Consider the following 7,500-nt stretch of genomic DNA (forward strand, 5'->3'; position numbering starts at 1 on the left):
TGTTGCAAAACTACAACTCCCAGCATGGCCAGACAACCTTTGGCTGTTCGGGCATGCTGGGAATTGTAGTTTTGCAACAGCTGGAGGCACCTTGGTTGGGAAATATCGCATTAGGGTCATTTTGATCTTAATATATTGCAAAAACTACAACTCCCAGCATTCCCAGACAGCCAAAGGTTGTAGTTTTGCAATATATTAGGAACACAGTGACCCAACCCGGGTGCTTCCAGCTGTTGCAAAACTACAATTCCTAGCATGCCCAGACAGCCAAAGGCCATTGGGCATGCTGGGAGTTGTAGTTCTGCAACTGCTGGAGGCATCCTGGATAAGAAACATCACATTAGGGTCATTTTGATCTTAATATTTTGCAAAAACTACAACTCCCAGCATTCCCAGACAGCCGAATACTGCCCAGACATGTTGGGAATGTAGTTTTGTTACAGCTGTAATCACATTAGGGTCATTATGATCCTAATATATCGCAAAACTACAACTCCCAGCATGGACACGGACAGCCTTTGGCATGCTAGGAATTCTAGTTTTGCAACAGCTGGAGGCACACTGATTGTACATATGGAAGTTGTAGTTGCCTTTAGCTGTCTGGGAATGCTGGGAGTTGTAGTTTTTACAATATATTAGGGTCAAAATGACCCAAATGTGATTTTTCCCAACCAGGGTGCCTCTAGCTGCGGCAAAACTACAACTCCCAGCATGCCCAGACAACCTTCGGCTGTCCGGGCATGCTGGGAATTGTAGTTTTGCAACAACTGGAAGCGACCTGTTTGGGAAATATAGCAATGGGGTTGTTTGGATTCATGCTGGGAGTTTTTACAATATATTAGGATCAAAATGACCCAAAATGTGATTTTTCCCAATCAGGGTGCCTCCAGCTGTTGCAAAACTACAACTCCCAGCATGCCCGGAAAGCCAAAGGTTGTCCGGGCATGCTGGGAGTTATTGTTTTGCAACAGCTGGAGGCATCTTGGTTGGGAAAACATCACATGAGGGTCATTTTGATCCAAATATATTGCAAAAACTCCCAGCATGCCCGGACAGCCAACAGTTGTAGTTTTGCAATATATTAGGATCACAGTGACCCTAATGCGATATCTCCCAACCAGGGCGCTTCCAGCTGTTGCAAAACTACAACTCCCAGCATGCCCGGACAGCCAACGGCTGTCCGGGCATGCAGGGAGTTGTAGTTTTGCAACAGCTGGAGGCACCCTGGTTGGGAAACACCGTAGTATTAAATATAGGCCTAGGCTACTGATGTACAACTAAGTATAACTTCTATGGAAGGTCTCCGTATACGAAGGCTACGGCGTTACATTTACAGAGCGGGAGTTGGTGGCCCATATCCAGGCTCTCTGCGCACAGGATTCCCCCCACGTGGGCCGCTATCTACCATCATTGTTGATAGTCGGTGCCCGGAGAAGAAACGATCCGCAAAAGCGATAGGTTTGTTTCTTTCATAGTGTACACAATTTCCTGGCAAACAATAGGGACCAAAGCGGCGGGAGGTCTTAAATTACATTTACACAGGTCTAATCCTTTACAATATCTATTACTGCATCTAAATCCGGGGCCAGCTGCGAGCGATCAGCGACAGGTCCGCGCTCTAATGACGCCATTAAGATATTGAAGAGATTCGAGAGCGTTTCTTAGTGTGGGGAACCTGAGAGCGGCCGATCGATTGGGACCGGGGGGGGGGGAAATACACTGGGGACTCTCCCCTCTTACGGCGTTATTGGCGCCGGTTGGCACCGATAGAGTTTGTGGCGTATAAGGGACACTGACCCCATTTTCCGCTGACGATAGAATGGAGGCTTTTGTCTTTCTTCCTGATGAAGATCTCCGGGGCCTCGGGTTAAATATCTTCTAGTTCGGAGCCCGGAGGGACTGGCGGCGCCCGTGTGTGCTTTTTTTTGTTCTCTGAATCGCGCTCCGTTTTCGCAAAAGTTCCTGGAATCTGAGTCATGTCTCGTGGTGGAGAGGAGCAGCTACCGGGCGGATATATCACCCCCCACCGATCCTGCCGGGATGACACCTGAACGTTATACTCGGTGCAGATCGGCTGTCGAGATACAGGAAGACAGAGAACGGCGATGAAAGAGGCTGCGAAATGCGACAGACAGGCTGCGACCCATCCCACGTATACAGGTGGACATATAGGCTACAAAAAATTGTGAAAAGAACAGAAAATTATTGTCAAGGGCAGTGTTTCCCAATCAGCGGCTGCAAAACTACAACTCCCAGCATGCCTGGACAGCTGTTGGCTGTCTGGGCATGCTGGGAGTTGTAGTTTTGCAACAGCTGGATGTCCTAAATTTGGAGACCTCTGGTCTGGGGGCTGGAGCCACACGCCAGTGCCCATAGGCCATCGAGTCGGGTTCACATGGGGCATATCTACCGCAGATTTTTGTGCGTAAAATTTGCAACATTTTACACGGTAATAGCAAAGTCAGAAAAAAAAAAATAATAATAATAATCATCAACGTGCTGGGAAAAAAAATTAAAAAAGTCATCAACGCACTGCGGAAAAAAAATCATCAACGTGCTGAGAAAATTTTTTATAAATCATCAAAGTGCTGCGAAAAAAAATCAATGCGTTGCGGAAAAAAATCAACGTGCTGCGGTAAAAAATAATAAATCATCAACGTGCTGCAGAAAAAAAAATCAACGCGCTGCGAAAAAAATATAAAAAATCATCAACGTGCTGCGGAAAAAAAATAAAAATTATCATGTGCTGCGGAAAAATTAAAAATCATCAACCTGCGGCAGAAAAAAACCCATCTATGTGGCAGAACAAACAAAAAAAAATCATCCACGTGCTGCAGAAAAAAAAATCTGCACCAAAAAACTGACCCATAACAATGATTCGGAGAAGAAGAAAAAAGCAACACATTGGGGATAGGCTTCGTGTTTTCCCCATTTCCTCTTCTTTTCGGGACAGTTCACGCTATGGCATTTCCGTGCAAAATGTTCCTAACTTACATTTTTTCAGAATTTATGTTGCAGAACACTGACCTAGTCTATATGGGGAGGGCTCTTGGGTTCATGAACAGTTGAGAACTGAGCGAAGGTACCCGTCAGTCTGTAGTATTTTTTTAACCAGTGTGCCTCCAGCTGTTACAAAACTACAACTCAGAGCATGCCTGGAGAGCCAACTGCATGCTGGGAGTTGTAGTTTTGCAAAAGCTGGAGGTACACTGGTTGAGAAACACTGCCTTAGGGTATGTTCGCACAGGCAGATAACCTGCAGAATTTCTGCAGTATGTTTGCTGCAGAAAATCTGCAGCTAATTTTGCTACCATTGACTTCAATGGGTCAGCAGAAAATTAGCAATAGAGGCAGATTTGCAGATTTTCCTTTGGACCCATTGAAGTCAATGGTAGCAAAATCCGCTGCGGATATTCCGCAGGTAGTCTTAGTTTTCATCACCATTTTGGGTGCATACAAGCTGCATGACAAGTCCATCCCTGGCTATACAGAGGCGGCGGCGGTTTTTGTGCAGGGTTTTAGGCGTCTTTTTTTTGGGTGCTTTCTCCATATTTTTCCTTTCGATAAACAAAGAGCAGAAGATGGAGCTACGGTCGTCACAGATAAGGCTGTAAATGTAGATTAAAAAAACAAAAACAAAACAAAACGATTACATAACCGACTGCAACAACAAGATCTCCACACAGAGGCCCCGGATTTAGGAGTTTTGTATGTACAGGTATATCATGTGTCCCAAGATACCTGAAAAACTGAAAGCAATTTTTGTTATTTTATTTTTTGGCTTGGTAAAAAAAAACACCAGGAAAAGGGAAAAGTCATTCCTAAAGCAGATGCGCTTAAAAAACATAAAAATAAAAGTGTTTTCCTATTACAATCAAGAGATCCATGAATCATGTAATCCATTTTTTTCCCATCTGAAAAATCAATAAATAAGAATAAAAAAATGAATATATATAAATCTGTAATTTTTTTATTGCAATCCATGTTTATATGCGTTTTTTTTTTTTTGTCTTTTTATACGCAGAAGGTAACTTTCTTGATTGCTTATCGCTCGTAGAGCATTATGTATTCCCCAAGACTTCCCCACTAACATCTGGGTGAAACATTTTCAGGAAAAAAATTAATAAATAAAATAATAAGTTTTTAGACAAATACAGCATCGAATGGTGAATTCTGGTAAATTTGCAGTCCTGAGTAAATAGACTGAATTTTATTTCCCACGATTCTTTTATAGGCTAAAGTAAGTAAGAAAATGGAAAAAAAATAAGTTACAGTTTCACAGAAATAAACAGAGAGCGAGAGTAGTGGGAGCCCGGGGAGGACGGAGGGGCATTGTCCATCCTCAGGGGCCCGAGGGGCATTGTCCATCCTCAGGGGCCCGAGGGGCATTGTCCATCCTCAGGGGCCCGAGGGGCATGGTCCATCCTCAGGGGCCCGAGGGGCATGGTCCATCCTCAGGGGCCCGAGGGGCATGGTCCATCCTCAGGGGCCCGAGGGGCATGGTCCATCCTCAGGGGCCCGAGGGGCATGGTCCATCCTCAGGGGCCTGAGGGGCATGGTCCATCCTCAGGGGCCCGAGGGGAATTGTCCATCCTCAGGGGCCCGAGGGGCATTGTCCATCCTCAGGGGCCCGGGGGGCATTGTCCATTCTCAGGGGCCCGGGGAGCATTGTCTATCCTCAGGGGCCCGAGGGGAATTGTCCCCAGTCCCATCTAGGAGGTCAGCTATGGCCCCTACGAGGAGACGACCCCCGTCTTCCCTTCGGCTTTTCTCTCGCACACAATGGGAATTAGTTTGGCCCCTAAACCTGAAGCAGAATCTCCATTTACATATAAAGTGATACAATTGCTTCGTCCTCCTATTGTTCTTTCACCTTTTAGTTAAATACTCAACCCCCCTCCCCCCCCCCCCCCCCTCCACACAATGAGGGTCTGAGAAAGTGTAATTCAACTCCAAAAACAAGTGAGGCCTGGATCCTAGAACAAACTATCTCCAGCAGTGGTTTTCTACCAGGATACCTCTGAACTACAACTCCCAGCATGCCTGGAGAGCAAAAGGATGATGGGGCATGCTGGGAGTTGTAGTTTTGAAACATCTGGAGGTCCGCAGGTTGAAGACCACTGATCTACTTTGTATATTGTAGATCGGGTGCCCTATATAGCAATGGTCTCCAAAGCTGCTGCAAAACCACAACTCCCATCATTCCCAGAAAGGCCCCCGTACACATTAGAGCAGTGGTCACCACCTGCACTGCAGCGCTCCCTCTGTTGCACCCAGCATGTGTCCCCCAGCAGTGGCCCTCAACCTGCGGCTATCCAGCTGTTTTAAAACTACAACTCCCATCTGACAGGCCTCTGTAAACATTAGAGCAGTGTTCCCCAACCTGCGGCTCTTCAGCTGTTGCAAAACTACAACTCCCATCATGGCTCGACAGCCTTCAGTGGCCATACTGCAGTGTTCCCCAACACACGGTTCTCCAGTTGTTCAAAACTACAACTCCCATCCTGCCCTGACAGGCCCCCATACACATAAGATCAGTGTTCCTCAACATTGGATCATCAGCTTTCGCAAAACTACAATACCCAGCATGCCCTGACAGCACGGGGACAAAGACTGGGCATGCTGGGAGTTGTAGTTTAGCTGATCATTGCAATCGGCTCCACACAGATAGAGAAGGGCTACAGAACATGAAACTGATGAAAAGAAACTTAAAATAAAAATAAATAAACGATCAGACTATTTGCGGTTCTCATCCGTAGCCAGCGCTGCGCCGCTCATCGTACTGTACGAGGCCGCAGAGAATTCGCCTTTATTCTGTTTCCAAAATCTGCCAAGAAACCTGCCAGAATGAAGACAACTAAGCACGTGCGCCAATCAAAGAACATGGCGCACATTACTCTACAGGAGTGGTCTCCAAACTGTGGCAAAACTACAACTCCCAGCATGCCCAGGCATGCTGGGAGTCGTAGTTTTGCAACAGCTTGAGAGCCACAAGTTGGGGAAGATTGTTTTAGGTGATGCCACTGCAGCCACATACTGTCGGGCATGCTGGGAGTTGTAGTTTTGCAACAGCTGGAGAGCCACAGGTCGGGAAACATTGCTCTAGAATCTAGATGATGCTATTGTAGCCACAGGCTGTCTGGGCATGCTGGGAGTTGTAGTTTTGCAACAGCTATAGAGTCAAAAATTAGGAAACCTTGCAGTGGTCTCCAACCTGCGGACCTCCAGATGTTGCAAAACTACAACTCCCAGTATGCCCGGACAGCCAACGGCAGGTTGGAGACCACTGCTCTAGATGATGCCATTGCAGCCACAGCCTATAAGGGCATGCTGGGAGTTGTGGTTATGCAACAGCGGGAGAGCCACAAGTTTGGGAACACTGCTGTAGATGATGGTATTGTAACCACAGTCTGTCCGGGCATGCTGGGAGTTGTGGTTTTGCAACAGCTGGAGGTCCACAGTTTAGAGACCACTGCTTTAGATACGGCACTTCTCCTGGTGTATGACAGGTCCATACAGAGCGATCAATCAACGCGCTGACAGTTCCATTCAATCTACTCTCCTGCCGGGGGGGGGGGGTCACAAGCAAATCCCAAATTTATGGAGGAATCCCCCCTCCCCGATCTCCAGATATACAGAACAACGGAACATCCGGCCTGACAAGAGCGAAGCCTGTGTCCGCACACAAGTGCGCAGCAAATAAATAGCAAAACAGAAACACTGAACAAACAAACCGCGCTTATAGATACCAGAACACACCTTAGACATGGCGGCCAATCAAATAAACCTATAGAGGAACCTACAGACGCCAAAGATTGTCCACCCCGAATTTCCATACAGAGAATCCAGAACCAAAAGGCCATGGGGGAGATTTATCAAAACCTGTCCGGAGAAAAAGCTGCTGAGTTGCCCATAGCAACCAATCAGATTGCTGCTTTTGCCTCTAGAAAATGAAAGCAGTGATCTGATTGGTTGCTATGGGCAACTCAGCAACTTTTCCTCTGGACAGGTTTTGATAAACCTTCCCCTCATGTTCACACAGCGGAATCCTTGCCGGCGCCGGCACTAGGACCGCTCGGAACTGCGCTGTCTCCATAGACGCGTCAAATCTTTCAGTGGAAGCTGGAATCAGAATTTCCATGGCAGATGTTTCTATTGCAGACATTCCGCCGTGTGCACGGTAAAGCAGAACCCCTTTGAAAACAATGGGATTCTGCTGCAACGGAATTTCGAAGTGGATTTTTTTTCCCGCCAGATTCCGCTCGAAAATCCCGTTGTGTGAACATGGCCTTAAAATGGTACAGATTAGATTTCAATTAAAAATTGACACAAAATCTGCGTGGAAACTGACATGTAGCGCAGATCTGAGACGTACAGCACGCTAACTAGTAATCCCCCCCCCCCCAAAAAAAATGTTATTAAACGCATTCAGCTCCAAATTTAGTGTCGCAAACGCCAGACCCAGACAATTTGGTTCAGATTGAGTGGGGTTTATAATTA

At 46.6% G+C, this 7,500-nt stretch overlaps 1 protein-coding gene across 8 annotated transcripts in view; it reads right to left on the minus strand.

Moving 5' to 3' along the window:
* The window catches only part of RXRA (retinoid X receptor alpha), a 237,002-nt gene that overhangs the window by 189,399 nt on the left and 40,103 nt on the right, over positions 1-7,500 (minus strand). Inside the window, exon 1 of one of the 8 annotated variants that reach the window (XM_056537921.1) lies at positions 6,760-6,826. The exons of the other annotated variants lie outside the window; for them this stretch is intronic. The gene's annotated coding sequence lies outside the window, so the exon portion shown is untranslated. Of the gene's footprint in view, positions 1-6,759; positions 6,827-7,500 lie in introns of those variants that run through there. 8 annotated transcript variants of the gene reach the window in all.

Source organism: Hyla sarda, chromosome 9 (genome assembly GCF_029499605.1).
Source record: "Hyla sarda isolate aHylSar1 chromosome 9, aHylSar1.hap1, whole genome shotgun sequence".
Classification (NCBI taxonomy): domain Eukaryota; kingdom Metazoa; phylum Chordata; class Amphibia; order Anura; family Hylidae; genus Hyla; species Hyla sarda.